The sequence below is a fragment of the Narcine bancroftii genome, chromosome 6, assembly GCF_036971445.1.
Source record: "Narcine bancroftii isolate sNarBan1 chromosome 6, sNarBan1.hap1, whole genome shotgun sequence".
NCBI lineage: Eukaryota > Metazoa > Chordata > Chondrichthyes > Torpediniformes > Narcinidae > Narcine > Narcine bancroftii.
Window position 1 is genome coordinate 121,973,616 of NC_091474.1, and position 14,600 is coordinate 121,988,215.

A 14,600-nucleotide genomic window follows, 5' to 3' on the forward strand; every position below is an offset into this window, starting at 1 on the left:
GCGGGGAATCAGAGGCAGGGAATCAGACGCGGGGAATCAGAGGCGGGGATTCAGAGCTGGGGAATCAGAGGCGGGGAATCAGAGTTGGGGAATCAGAGGCAGGGAATCAGATATGGGGAATCAGAGGCGGGGAATCCGAGGCGGGGAAACAGAGGCGGGGAATCAGATGTGGGGAATCAGAGGTGGGGAATCAGGGGCAGGAAATCAGTGGCAGGGAATCAGAGGCAGGGAATCAGAGGCGGGGAATCAAAGGCATGGAATCAGACACGGGGAATCAGAGGCGGGGAATCAGAGATGGGGAATCAGAGGCGGGGAATCAGAGGCAGGGAATCGGATGCCGGGAATCAGAGTCGGGGAATCAGAGCTGGGGAATCAGAGGCGGGGAATCAGAGTTGGGGAATCAGAGGCGGGGAATCAGATATGGGGAAATAGAGGCGGGGAATCAGATATGGGGAATCAGAGGTGTGGAATCAGAGGTTGGGAATCAGAGGCAGGGAATCAGAGTCGGGGAAACAGAGGCGGGGAATCAGATATGGGGAATCAGAGGTGGCGAATCAAAGGCGGTGAATCAGAGATGGGGAATGAGGGCAGGGAATCAGAGGCAGGGAATCAAACACAGGGAATCAGAACTGGGGAATCAGAGGCGGGGAATCAGAGTTGGGAATCAGAGGCGGGGAATCAGAGGCGGGGAAACAGAGGCAGGGAATCAGATATGGGGAATCAGAGGCAGGGAATCAGAATCAGAAGAAGGGAATCAGAGGCCGGGAATCAGAGGCCGGAATCAGATGCTGGGAATCAGAGGCCTGGAATCAGAGGCGGGGAATCAGAGGCAGGGAATCAGATGCGGGGAATCAGAGGCGGGGAATCAGAGCTGGGGAATCAGAGGCGGGGTATTAGAGTTGGGGAATCAGAGGCGGGGAATCAGATATGGGGAAACAGAGGTGGGGAATCAGAGGCGGGGAAACAGAGGCAGGGAATCAGATATGGGGAATCAGAGGTGGGGCATCAGAGGTTGTGAATCACAGATGGGGAATCAGAGGCGGGGAATCAGAGGCAGGGAATCAGACGCGGGGAATCAGAGGCGGGGATTCAGAGCTGGGGAATCAGAAGCGGGGAATCAGAGTTGGGGAATCAGAGGCGGGGAATCAGATATGGGGAATCAGAGGCAGGGAATCAGAGGCGGGGAATCAGAGGCAGGGAATCAGACGCGGGGAATCTGAGGCGGGGAATCAGAGCTGGGGAATCAGAGGTGGGGTATCAGAGTTGGGGAATCAGAGGCAGGGAATTGGATTTGCGGAATCAGAGAGGGGGAATCAGAGGTGGGGAATCAGAGGCGGTGAATCAGAGATGGGGAATCAGAGGCGGGGAATCAGAGGCAGGAAATCAGACACGGGGATTCAGAGGCTGGGAATCAGACGGGGGGAATCAAAGGTAGGGAATCAGAGCTGGGGAATCTGAGGCAGGGAATCAGAGTTGGGGATTCAGAGGCGGGGAATCAGATATGGGGAAACAGAGGCGGGGAATCAGAGGCGGGCAAACAGAGGCGGGGAATTAGATATGGGGAATCAGAGGTAGGGAATCAGAGGTGGTGAATCAGTGATGGGGAATCACAGGCGGGGAATCAGAGGCAGGGAATAGGACGCGGGGAATCAGAGGCAGGGAATCAGAGCTGGGGAATCAGAGGAGGGGATTCATAGTTGGGAATCAGAGGCGGGAATCAGATATGGGGAAACAGAGGCGGGGAATCAGAGGCGGTGAAACAGAGGCGGGGAATCAGATATGGGGAATCGGATGCAGGGAATCAGAGGCGGGGAATCAGAGCTGGGGAATCAGAGGCGGGGAATCAGAGTTGGGGCATCAGAGGTGGGGAATTAGATATAGGGAAACAGAGGCGGGGAATCAGAGGCGGGGAAACAGAGGCGGGGAATCAGATATGGGGAATCAGAGGTGGGGAATCAGAGGCAGGGAATCAGATGTGCGGAATCAGAGATGGGGAATAAGAGGCAGGGAATCAGAATCAGAAGCGGGGATTCAGAGGCCGGGAATCAGAGGCCGGGAATCAGATGCTGGGAATAAGAGGCTGGGAATCAGAGGTGGGGAATCAGATATGGGGAATCTGAGGTGGCGAATCAAAGGCGGTGAATCAGAGATGGGGAATCAGAGGCGGGGAATCAGAGGCAGGGAATCAGATGCGGGGAATCAGAGGCGGGGAATCAGAGCTGGCGAATCAGAGGCTGGGAATCAGAGGTGGGCAATCAGAGGCGGGGAATCAGATATGGGGAATCAGAGGCGGGGAATCAGAGGCGGGGAAACAGAGGCGGGGAATCAAATATAGGGAATCAGAGGTGGGGAATCAGAGGTTGTGAATCAGAGATGGGGAATCAAGGCGGGGAATCAGAGGCAGGGAATCAGACGCGGGGAATCAGAGGCGGGGATTCAGAGCTGGGGAATCAGAGGCGGGGAATCAGAGTTGGGGAATCAGAGGCAGGGAATCAGATATGGGGAATCAGAGGCGGGGAATCAGAGGCGGGGAAACAGAGGCGGGGAATCAGATGTGGGGAATCAGAGGTGGGGAATCAGGGGCAGGGAATCAGTGGCAGGGAATCAGAGGCGGGGAATCAGAGGCGGGGAATCAAAGGCAGGGAATCAGACACGGGGAATCAGAGGCGGGGAATCAGAGATGGGGAATCAGAGGCGGGGAATCAGAGGCAGGGAATCGGATGCCGGGAATCAGAGTCGGGGAATCAGAGCTGGGGAATCAGAGGCGGGGAATCAGAGATGGGGAATCAGAGGCGGGGAATCAGATATGGGGAAATAGAGGCGGGGAATCAGAGATGGGGAATCAGAGGCGGGGAATCAGATATGGGGAAATAGAGGCGGGGAATCAGATATGGGGAATCAGAGGTGTGGACTCAGAGGTGGCGAATCAAAGGCGGTGAAACAGAGATGGGGAATCAGGGCAGGGAATCAGAGGCAGGGAATCAAACACGTGGAATCAGAGCTGGGGAATCAGATGCGGGGAATCAGAGTTGGGAATCAGAGGCGGGGAATCTGAGGCGGGGAAACAGAGGCGGGGAATCAGATATGGGGAATCAGAGGTGGGGAATCCGAGGTTGGGAATCAGAGGCAGGGAATCAGAGGCGGAAAATCAGAGGCGGGGAATCAGAGGAAGGGAATCAGATGTGTGGAATCGGAGATGGGGAATCAGAGGTGGGGAATCAGAGGCAGGGAATGAGATGTGCGGAATCAGAGATGGGGAATCAGAGGCAGGGAATCAGAATCAGAAGAAGGGAATCAGAGGCCGGGAATCAGAGGCCGGAATCAGATGCTGGGAATCAGAGGCCTGGAATCAGAGGCGGGGAATCAGAGGCAGGGAATCAGATGCGGGGAATCAGATATGGGGAAACAGAGGCGGGGAATCAGAGGCGGGCAAACAGAGGCGGGGAATTAGATATGGGGAATCAGAGGTAGGGAATCAGAGGTGGTGAATCAGTGATGGGGAATCACAGGCGGGGAATCAGAGGCAGGGAATAGGACGCGGGGAATCAGAGGCAGGGAATCAGAGCTGGGGAATCAGAGGAGGGGATTCATAGTTGGGAATCAGAGGCGGGAATCAGATATGGGGAAACAGAGGCGGGGAATCAGAGGCGGTGAAACAGAGGCGGGGAATCAGATATGGGGAATCGGATGCAGGGAATCAGAGGCGGGGAATCAGAGCTGGGGAATCAGAGGCGGGGAATCAGAGTTGGGGCATCAGAGGTGGGGAATTAGATATAGGGAAACAGAGGCGGGGAATCAGAGGCGGGGAAACAGAGGCGGGGAATCAGATATGGGGAATCAGAGGTGGGGAATCAGAGGCAGGGAATCAGATGTGCGGAATCAGAGATGGGGAATAAGAGGCAGGGAATCAGAATCAGAAGCGGGGATTCAGAGGCCGGGAATCAGAGGCCGGGAATCAGATGCTGGGAATAAGAGGCTGGGAATCAGAGGTGGGGAATCAGATATGGGGAATCTGAGGTGGCGAATCAAAGGCGGTGAATCAGAGATGGGGAATCAGAGGCGGGGAATCAGAGGCAGGGAATCAGATGCGGGGAATCAGAGGCGGGGAATCAGAGCTGGCGAATCAGAGGCTGGGAATCAGAGGTGGGCAATCAGAGGCGGGGAATCAGATATGGGGAATCAGAGGCGGGGAATCAGAGGCGGGGAAACAGAGGCGGGGAATCAAATATAGGGAATCAGAGGTGGGGAATCAGAGGTTGTGAATCAGAGATGGGGAATCAAGGCGGGGAATCAGAGGCAGGGAATCAGACGCGGGGAATCAGAGGCGGGGATTCAGAGCTGGGGAATCAGAGGCGGGGAATCAGAGTTGGGGAATCAGAGGCAGGGAATCAGATATGGGGAATCAGAGGCGGGGAATCAGAGGCGGGGAAACAGAGGCGGGGAATCAGATGTGGGGAATCAGAGGTGGGGAATCAGGGGCAGGGAATCAGTGGCAGGGAATCAGAGGCGGGGAATCAGAGGCGGGGAATCAAAGGCAGGGAATCAGACACGGGGAATCAGAGGCGGGGAATCAGAGATGGGGAATCAGAGGCGGGGAATCAGAGGCAGGGAATCGGATGCCGGGAATCAGAGTCGGGGAATCAGAGCTGGGGAATCAGAGGCGGGGAATCAGAGATGGGGAATCAGAGGCGGGGAATCAGATATGGGGAAATAGAGGCGGGGAATCAGAGATGGGGAATCAGAGGCGGGGAATCAGATATGGGGAAATAGAGGCGGGGAATCAGATATGGGGAATCAGAGGTGTGGACTCAGAGGTGGCGAATCAAAGGCGGTGAAACAGAGATGGGGAATCAGGGCAGGGAATCAGAGGCAGGGAATCAAACACGTGGAATCAGAGCTGGGGAATCAGATGCGGGGAATCAGATTTGGGAATCAGAGGCGGGGAATCTGAGGCGGGGAAACAGAGGCGGGGAATCAGATATGGGGAATCAGAGGTGGGGAATCCGAGGTTGGGAATCAGAGGCAGGGAATCAGAGGCGGAAAATCAGAGGCGGGGAATCAGAGGAAGGGAATCAGATGTGTGGAATCGGAGATGGGGAATCAGAGGTGGGGAATCAGAGGCAGGGAATGAGATGTGCGGAATCAGAGATGGGGAATCAGAGGCAGGGAATCAGAATCAGAAGAAGGGAATCAGAGGCCGGGAATCAGAGGCCGGAATCAGATGCTGGGAATCAGAGGCCTGGAATCAGAGGCGGGGAATCAGAGGCAGGGAATCAGATGCGGGGAATCAGAGCTGGGGAATCAGAGGCGGGGAATCAGAGTTGGGGCATCAGAGGTGGGGAATTAGATATAGGGAAACAGAGGTGGGGAATCAGAGGCGGGGAAACAGAGGCGGGGAATCAGATATGGGGAATCAGAGGTGGGGAATCAGAGGCAGGGAATCAGATGTGCGGAATCAGAGATGGGGAATAAGAGGCAGGGAATCAGAATCAGAAGCGGGGAATCAGAGGCCGGGAATCAGAGGCCGGGAATCAGATGCTGGGAATAAGAGGCCGGGAATCAGAGGTGGGGAATCAGATATGGGGAATCAGAGGTGGCGAATCAAAGGCGGTGAATCAGAGATGGGGAATCAGAGGCGGGGAATCAGAGGTTGTGAATCAGAGATGGGGAATCAAGGCGGGGAATCAGAGGCAGGGAATCAGATGCGGGGAATCAGAGGCGGGGAATCAGAGCTGGGGAATCAGAGGCGGGGAATCAGAGGCGGGGAATCAGAGCTGGCGAATCAGAGGCTGGGAATCAGAGGTGGGCAATCAGAGGCGGGGAATCAGATATGGGGAATCAGAGGCGGGGAATCAGAGGCGGGGAAACAGAGGCGGGGAATCAAATATAGGGAATCAGAGGTGGGGAATCAGAGGTTGTGAATCAGAGATGGGGAATCAAGGCGGGGAATCAGAGGCAGGGAATCAGACGCGGGGAATCAGAGGCGGGGATTCAGAGCTGGGGAATCAGAGGCGGGGAATCAGAGTTGGGGAATCAGAGGCAGGGAATCAGATATGGGGAATCAGAGGCGGGGAATCAGAGGCGGGGAAACAGAGGCGGGGAATCAGATGTGGGGAATCAGAGGTGGGGAATCAGGGGCAGGAAATCAGTGGCAGGGAATCAGAGGCAGGGAATCAGATATGGGGAATTAGAGGTGGGGCATCAGAAGTTGTGAATCACAGATGGGGAATCAGAGGCGGGGAATCAGAGGCAGGGAATCAGACGCGGGGAATCAGAGGCGGGGATTCAGAGCTGGGGAATCAGAAGCGGGGAATCAGAGTTGGGGAATCAGAGGCGGGGAATCAGATATGGGGAATCAGAGGCAGGGAATCAGAGGCGGGGAATCAGAGGCTGGGAATCAGACGCGGGGAATCTGAGGCGGGGAATCAGAGCTGGGGAATCAGAGGTGGGGAATCAGAGTTGGGGAATCAGATGCAGGGAATTGGATGTGCGGAATCAGAGAGGGGGAATCAGAGGTGGGGAATCAGAGGCGGTGAATCAGAGATGGGGAATCAGAGGCGGGGAATCAGAGGCAGGAAATCAGACACGGGGATTCAGAGGCTGGGAATCAGAAGGGGGGAATCAAAGGCGGGGAATCAGAGCTGGGGAATCTGAGGCAGGGAATCAGAGTTGGGGATTCAGAGGCGGGGAATCAGATATGGGGAAACAGAGGCGGGGAATCAGAGGCGGGCAAACAGAGGCGGGGAATTAGATATGGGGAATCAGAGGTAGGGAATCAGAGGTGGTGAATCAGTGATGGGGAATCACAGGCGGGGAATCAGAGGCAGGGAATAGGACACGGGGAATCAGAGGCAGGGAATCAGAGCTGGGGAATCAGAGGAGGGGATTCATAGTTGGGAATCAGAGGCGGGAATCAGATATGGGGAAACAGAGGCGGGGAATCAGAGGCGGTGAAACAGAGGCGGGGAATCAGATATGGGGAATCGGATGCAGGGAATCAGAGGCGGGGAATCAGAGCTGGGGAATCAGAGGCGGGGAATCAGAGTTGGGGCATCAGAGGTGGGGAATTAGATATAGGGAAACAGAGGTGGGGAATCAGAGGCGGGGAAACAGAGGCGGGGAATCAGATATGGGGAATCAGGGGTGGGGAATCAGAGGCAGGGAATCAGATGTGCGGAATCAGAGATGGGGAATAAGAGGCAGGGAATCAGAATCAGAAGCGGGGAATCAGAGGCCGGGAATCAGAGGCCGGGAATCAGATGCTGGGAATAAGAGGCCGGGAATCAGAGGTGGGGAATCAGATATGGGGAATCAGAGGTGGCGAATCAAAGGCGGTGAATCAGAGATGGGGAATCAGAGGCGGGGAATCAGAGGTTGTGAATCAGAGATGGGGAATCAAGGCGGGGAATCAGAGGCAGGGAATCAGATGCGGGGAATCAGAGGCGGGGAATCAGAGCTGGGGAATCAGAGGCGGGGAATCAGAGGCGGGGAATCAGAGCTGGCGAATCAGAGGCTGGGAATCAGAGGTGGGCAATCAGAGGCGGGGAATCAGATATGGGGAATCAGAGGCGGGGAATCAGAGGCGGGGAAACAGAGGCGGGGAATCAAATATAGGGAATCAGAGGTGGGGAATCAGAGGTTGTGAATCAGAGATGGGGAATCAAGGCGGGGAATCAGAGGCAGGGAATCAGACGCGGGGAATCAGAGGCGGGGATTCAGAGCTGGGGAATCAGAGGCGGGGAATCAGAGTTGGGGAATCAGAGGCAGGGAATCAGATATGGGGAATCAGAGGCGGGGAATCCGAGGCGGGGAAACAGAGGCGGGGAATCAGATGTGGGGAATCAGAGGTGGGGAATCAGGGGCAGGAAATCAGTGGCAGGGAATCAGAGGCAGGGAATCAGAGGCGGGGAATCAAAGGCAGGGAATCAGACACGGGGAATCAGAGGCGGGGAATCAGAGATGGGGAATCAGAGGCGGGGAATCAGAGGCAGGGAATCGGATGCCGGGAATCAGAGTCGGGGAATCAGAGCTGGGGAATCAGAGGCGGGGAATCAGAGTTGGGGAATCAGAGGCGGGGAATCAGATATGGGGAAATAGAGGCGGGGAATCAGATATGGGGAATCAGAGGTGTGGAATCAGAGGTTGGGAATCAGAGGCAGGGAATCAGAGTCGGGGAAACAGAGGCGGGGAATCAGATATGGGGAATCAGAGGTGGCGAATCAAAGGCGGTGAATCAGAGATGGGGAATGAGGGCAGGGAATCAGAGGCAGGGAATCAAACACAGGGAATCAGAACTGGGGAATCAGAGGCGGGGAATCAGAGTTGGGAATCAGAGGCGGGGAATCAGAGGCGGGGAAACAGAGGCAGGGAATCAGATATGGGGAATCAGAGGCAGGGAATCAGAATCAGAAGAAGGGAATCAGAGGCCGGGAATCAGAGGCCGGAATCAGATGCTGGGAATCAGAGGCCTGGAATCAGAGGCGGGGAATCAGAGGCAGGGAATCAGATGCGGGGAATCAGAGGCGGGGAATCAGAGCTGGGGAATCAGAGGCGGGGTATTAGAGTTGGGGAATCAGAGGCGGGGAATCAGATATGGGGAAACAGAGGTGGGGAATCAGAGGCGGGGAAACAGAGGCAGGGAATCAGATATGGGGAATCAGAGGTGGGGCATCAGAGGTTGTGAATCACAGATGGGGAATCAGAGGCGGGGAATCAGAGGCAGGGAATCAGACGCGGGGAATCAGAGGCGGGGATTCAGAGCTGGGGAATCAGAAGCGGGGAATCAGAGTTGGGGAATCAGAGGCGGGGAATCAGATATGGGGAATCAGAGGCAGGGAATCAGAGGCGGGGAATCAGAGGCAGGGAATCAGACGCGGGGAATCTGAGGCGGGGAATCAGAGCTGGGGAATCAGAGGTGGGGTATCAGAGTTGGGGAATCAGAGGCAGGGAATTGGATTTGCGGAATCAGAGAGGGGGAATCAGAGGTGGGGAATCAGAGGCGGTGAATCAGAGATGGGGAATCAGAGGCGGGGAATCAGAGGCAGGAAATCAGACACGGGGATTCAGAGGCTGGGAATCAGACGGGGGGAATCAAAGGTGGGGAATCAGAGCTGGGGAATCTGAGGCAGGGAATCAGAGTTGGGGATTCAGAGGCGGGGAATCAGATATGGGGAAACAGAGGCGGGGAATCAGAGGCGGGCAAACAGAGGCGGGGAATTAGATATGGGGAATCAGAGGTAGGGAATCAGAGGTGGTGAATCAGTGATGGGGAATCACAGGCGGGGAATCAGAGGCAGGGAATAGGACGCGGGGAATCAGAGGCAGGGAATCAGAGCTGGGGAATCAGAGGAGGGGATTCATAGTTGGGAATCAGAGGCGGGAATCAGATATGGGGAAACAGAGGCGGGGAATCAGAGGCGGTGAAACAGAGGCGGGGAATCAGATATGGGGAATCGGATGCAGGGAATCAGAGGCGGGGAATCAGAGCTGGGGAATCAGAGGCGGGGAATCAGAGTTGGGGCATCAGAGGTGGGGAATTAGATATAGGGAAACAGAGGCGGGGAATCAGAGGCGGGGAAACAGAGGCGGGGAATCAGATATGGGGAATCAGAGGTGGGGAATCAGAGGCAGGGAATCAGATGTGCGGAATCAGAGATGGGGAATAAGAGGCAGGGAATCAGAATCAGAAGCGGGGATTCAGAGGCCGGGAATCAGAGGCCGGGAATCAGATGCTGGGAATAAGAGGCTGGGAATCAGAGGTGGGGAATCAGATATGGGGAATCTGAGGTGGCGAATCAAAGGCGGTGAATCAGAGATGGGGAATCAGAGGCGGGGAATCAGAGGCAGGGAATCAGATGCGGGGAATCAGAGGCGGGGAATCAGAGCTGGCGAATCAGAGGCTGGGAATCAGAGGTGGGCAATCAGAGGCGGGGAATCAGATATGGGGAATCAGAGGCGGGGAATCAGAGGCGGGGAAACAGAGGCGGGGAATCAAATATAGGGAATCAGAGGTGGGGAATCAGAGGTTGTGAATCAGAGATGGGGAATCAAGGCGGGGAATCAGAGGCAGGGAATCAGACGCGGGGAATCAGAGGCGGGGATTCAGAGCTGGGGAATCAGAGGCGGGGAATCAGAGTTGGGGAATCAGAGGCAGGGAATCAGATATGGGGAATCAGAGGCGGGGAATCAGAGGCGGGGAAACAGAGGCGGGGAATCAGATGTGGGGAATCAGAGGTGGGGAATCAGGGGCAGGGAATCAGTGGCAGGGAATCAGAGGCGGGGAATCAGAGGCGGGGAATCAAAGGCAGGGAATCAGACACGGGGAATCAGAGGCGGGGAATCAGAGATGGGGAATCAGAGGCGGGGAATCAGAGGCAGGGAATCGGATGCCGGGAATCAGAGTCGGGGAATCAGAGCTGGGGAATCAGAGGCGGGGAATCAGAGATGGGGAATCAGAGGCGGGGAATCAGATATGGGGAAATAGAGGCGGGGAATCAGAGATGGGGAATCAGAGGCGGGGAATCAGATATGGGGAAATAGAGGCGGGGAATCAGATATGGGGAATCAGAGGTGTGGACTCAGAGGTGGCGAATCAAAGGCGGTGAAACAGAGATGGGGAATCAGGGCAGGGAATCAGAGGCAGGGAATCAAACACGGGGAATCAGAGCTGGGGAATCAGATGCGGGGAATCAGAGTTGGGAATCAGAGGCGGGGAATCTGAGGCGGGGAAACAGAGGCGGGGAATCAGATATGGGGAATCAGAGGTGGGGAATCCGAGGTTGGGAATCAGAGGCAGGGAATCAGAGGCGGAAAATCAGAGGCGGGGAATCAGAGGAAGGGAATCAGATGTGTGGAATCGGAGATGGGGAATCAGAGGTGGGGAATCAGAGGCAGGGAATGAGATGTGCGGAATCAGAGATGGGGAATCAGAGGCAGGGAATCAGAATCAGAAGAAGGGAATCAGAGGCCGGGAATCAGAGGCCGGAATCAGATGCTGGGAATCAGAGGCCTGGAATCAGAGGCGGGGAATCAGAGGCAGGGAATCAGATGCGGGGAATCAGAGCTGGGGAATCAGAGGCGGGGAATCAGAGTTGGGGCATCAGAGGTGGGGAATTAGATATAGGGAAACAGAGGTGGGGAATCAGAGGCGGGGAAACAGAGGCGGGGAATCAGATATGGGGAATCAGAGGTGGGGAATCAGAGGCAGGGAATCAGATGTGCGGAATCAGAGATGGGGAATAAGAGGCAGGGAATCAGAATCAGAAGCGGGGAATCAGAGGCCGGGAATCAGAGGCCGGGAATCAGATGCTGGGAATAAGAGGCCGGGAATCAGAGGTGGGGAATCAGATATGGGGAATCAGAGGTGGCGAATCAAAGGCGGTGAATCAGAGATGGGGAATCAGAGGCGGGGAATCAGAGGTTGTGAATCAGAGATGGGGAATCAAGGCGGGGAATCAGAGGCAGGGAATCAGATGCGGGGAATCAGAGGCGGGGAATCAGAGCTGGGGAATCAGAGGCGGGGAATCAGAGGCGGGGAATCAGAGCTGGCGAATCAGAGGCTGGGAATCAGAGGTGGGCAATCAGAGGCGGGGAATCAGATATGGGGAATCAGAGGCGGGGAATCAGAGGCGGGGAAACAGAGGCGGGGAATCAAATATAGGGAATCAGAGGTGGGGAATCAGAGGTTGTGAATCAGAGATGGGGAATCAAGGCGGGGAATCAGAGGCAGGGAATCAGACGCGGGGAATCAGAGGCGGGGATTCAGAGCTGGGGAATCAGAGGCGGGGAATCAGAGTTGGGGAATCAGAGGCAGGGAATCAGATATGGGGAATCAGAGGCGGGGAATCAGAGGCGGGGAAACAGAGGCGGGGAATCAGATGTGGGGAATCAGAGGTGGGGAATCAGGGGCAGGAAATCAGTGGCAGGGAATCAGAGGCAGGGAATCAGAGGCGGGGAATCAAAGGCAGGGAATCAGACACGGGGAATCAGAGGCGGGGAATCAGAGATGGGGAATCAGAGGCGGGGAATCAGAGGCAGGGAATCGGATGCCGGGAATCAGAGTCGGGGAATCAGAGCTGGGGAATCAGAGGCGGGGAATCAGAGTTGGGGAATCAGAGGCGGGGAATCAGATATGGGGAAATAGAGGCGGGGAATCAGATATGGGGAATCAGAGGTGTGGAATCAGAGGTTGGGAATCAGAGGCAGGGAATCAGAGTCGGGGAAACAGAGGCGGGGAATCAGATATGGGGAATCAGAGGTGGCGAATCAAAGGCGGTGAATCAGAGATGGGGAATCAGGGCAGGGAATCAGAGGCAGGGAATCAAACACAGGGAATCAGAACTGGGGAATCAGAGGCGGGGAATCAGAGTTGGGAATCAGAGGCGGGGAATCAGAGGCGGGGAAACAGAGGCAGGGAATCAGATATGGGGAATCAGAGGCAGGGAATCAGAATCAGAAGAAGGGAATCAGAGGCCGGGAATCAGAGGCCGGAATCAGATGCTGGGAATCAGAGGCCTGGAATCAGAGGCGGGGAATCAGAGGCAGGGAATCAGATGCGGGGAATCAGAGGCGGGGAATCAGAGCTGGGGAATCAGAGGCGGGGTATTAGAGTTGGGGAATCAGAGGCGGGGAATCAGATATGGGGAAACAGAGGTGGGGAATCAGAGGCGGGGAAACAGAGGCAGGGAATCAGATATGGGGAATCAGAGGTGGGGCATCAGAGGTTGTGAATCACAGATGGGGAATCAGAGGCGGGGAATCAGAGGAAGGGAATCAGACGCGGGGAATCAGAGGCAGGGATTCAGAGCTGGGGAATCAGAAGCGGGGAATCAGAGTTGGGGAATCAGAGGCGGGGAATCAGATATGGGGAATCAGAGGCAGGGAATCAGAGGCGGGGAATCAGAGGCAGGGAATCAGACGCGGGGAATCTGAGGCGGGGAATCAGAGCTGGGGAATCAGAGGTGGGGTATCAGAGTTGGGGAATCAGAGGCAGGGAATTGGATTTGCGGAATCAGAGAGGGGGAATCAGAGGTGGGGAATCAGAGGCGGTGAATCAGAGATGGGGAATCAGAGGCGGGGAATCAGAGGCAGGAAATCAGACACGGGGATTCAGAGGCTGGGAATCAGACGGGGGGAATCAAAGGTGGGGAATCAGAGCTGGGGAATCTGAGGCAGGGAATCAGAGTTGGGGATTCAGAGGCGGGGAATCAGATATGGGGAAACAGAGGCGGGGAATCAGAGGCGGGCAAACAGAGGCGGGGAATTAGATATGGGGAATCAGAGGTAGGGAATCAGAGGTGGTGAATCAGTGATGGGGAATCACAGGCGGGGAATCAGAGGCAGGGAATAGGACGCGGGGAATCAGAGGCAGGGAATCAGAGCTGGGGAATCAGAGGAGGGGATTCATAGTTGGGAATCAGAGGCGGGAATCAGATATGGGGAAACAGAGGCGGGGAATCAGAGGCGGTGAAACAGAGGCGGGGAATCAGATATGGGGAATCGGATGCAGGGAATCAGAGGCGGGGAATCAGAGCTGGGGAATCAGAGGCGGGGAATCAGAGTTGGGGCATCAGAGGTGGGGAATTAGATATAGGGAAACAGAGGCGGGGAATCAGAGGCGGGGAAACAGAGGCGGGGAATCAGATATGGGGAATCAGAGGTGGGGAATCAGAGGCAGGGAATCAGATGTGCGGAATCAGAGATGGGGAATAAGAGGCAGGGAATCAGAATCAGAAGCGGGGATTCAGAGGCCGGGAATCAGAGGCCGGGAATCAGATGCTGGGAATAAGAGGCTGGGAATCAGAGGTGGGGAATCAGATATGGGGAATCTGAGGTGGCGAATCAAAGGCGGTGAATCAGAGATGGGGAATCAGAGGCGGGGAATCTGAGGCAGGGAATCAGATGCGGGGAATCAGAGGCGGGGAATCAGAGCTGGCGAATCAGAGGCTGGGAATCAAAGGTGGGCAATCAGAGGCGGGGAATCAGATATGGGGAATCAGAGGCGGGGAATCAGAGGCGGGGAAACAGAGGCGGGGAATCAAATATAGGGAATCAGAGGTGGGGAATCAGAGGTTGTGAATCAGAGATGGGGAATCAAGGCGGGGAATCAGAGGCAGGGAATCAGACGCGGGGAATCAGAGGCGGGGATTCAGAGCTGGGGAATCAGAGGCGGGGAATCAGAGTTGGGGAATCAGAGGCAGGGAATCAGATATGGGGAATCAGAGGCGGGGAATCAGAGGCGGGGAAACAGAGGCGGGGAATCAGATGTGGGGAATCAGAGGTGGGGAATCAGGGGCAGGGAATCAGTGGCAGGGAATCAGAGGCGGGGAATCAGAGGCGGGGAATCAAAGGCAGGGAATCAGACACGGGGAATCAGAGGCGGGGAATCAGAGATGGGGAATCAGAGGCGGGGAATCAGAGGCAGGGAATCGGATGCCGGGAATCAGAGTCGGGGAATCAGAGCTGGGGAATCAGAGGCGGGGAATCAGAGATGGGGAATCAGAGGCGGGGAATCAGATATGGGGAAATAGAGGCGGGGAATCAGATATGGGGAATCAGAGGTGTGGAATCAGAGGTTGGGAATCAGAGGCAGGGAATCAGAG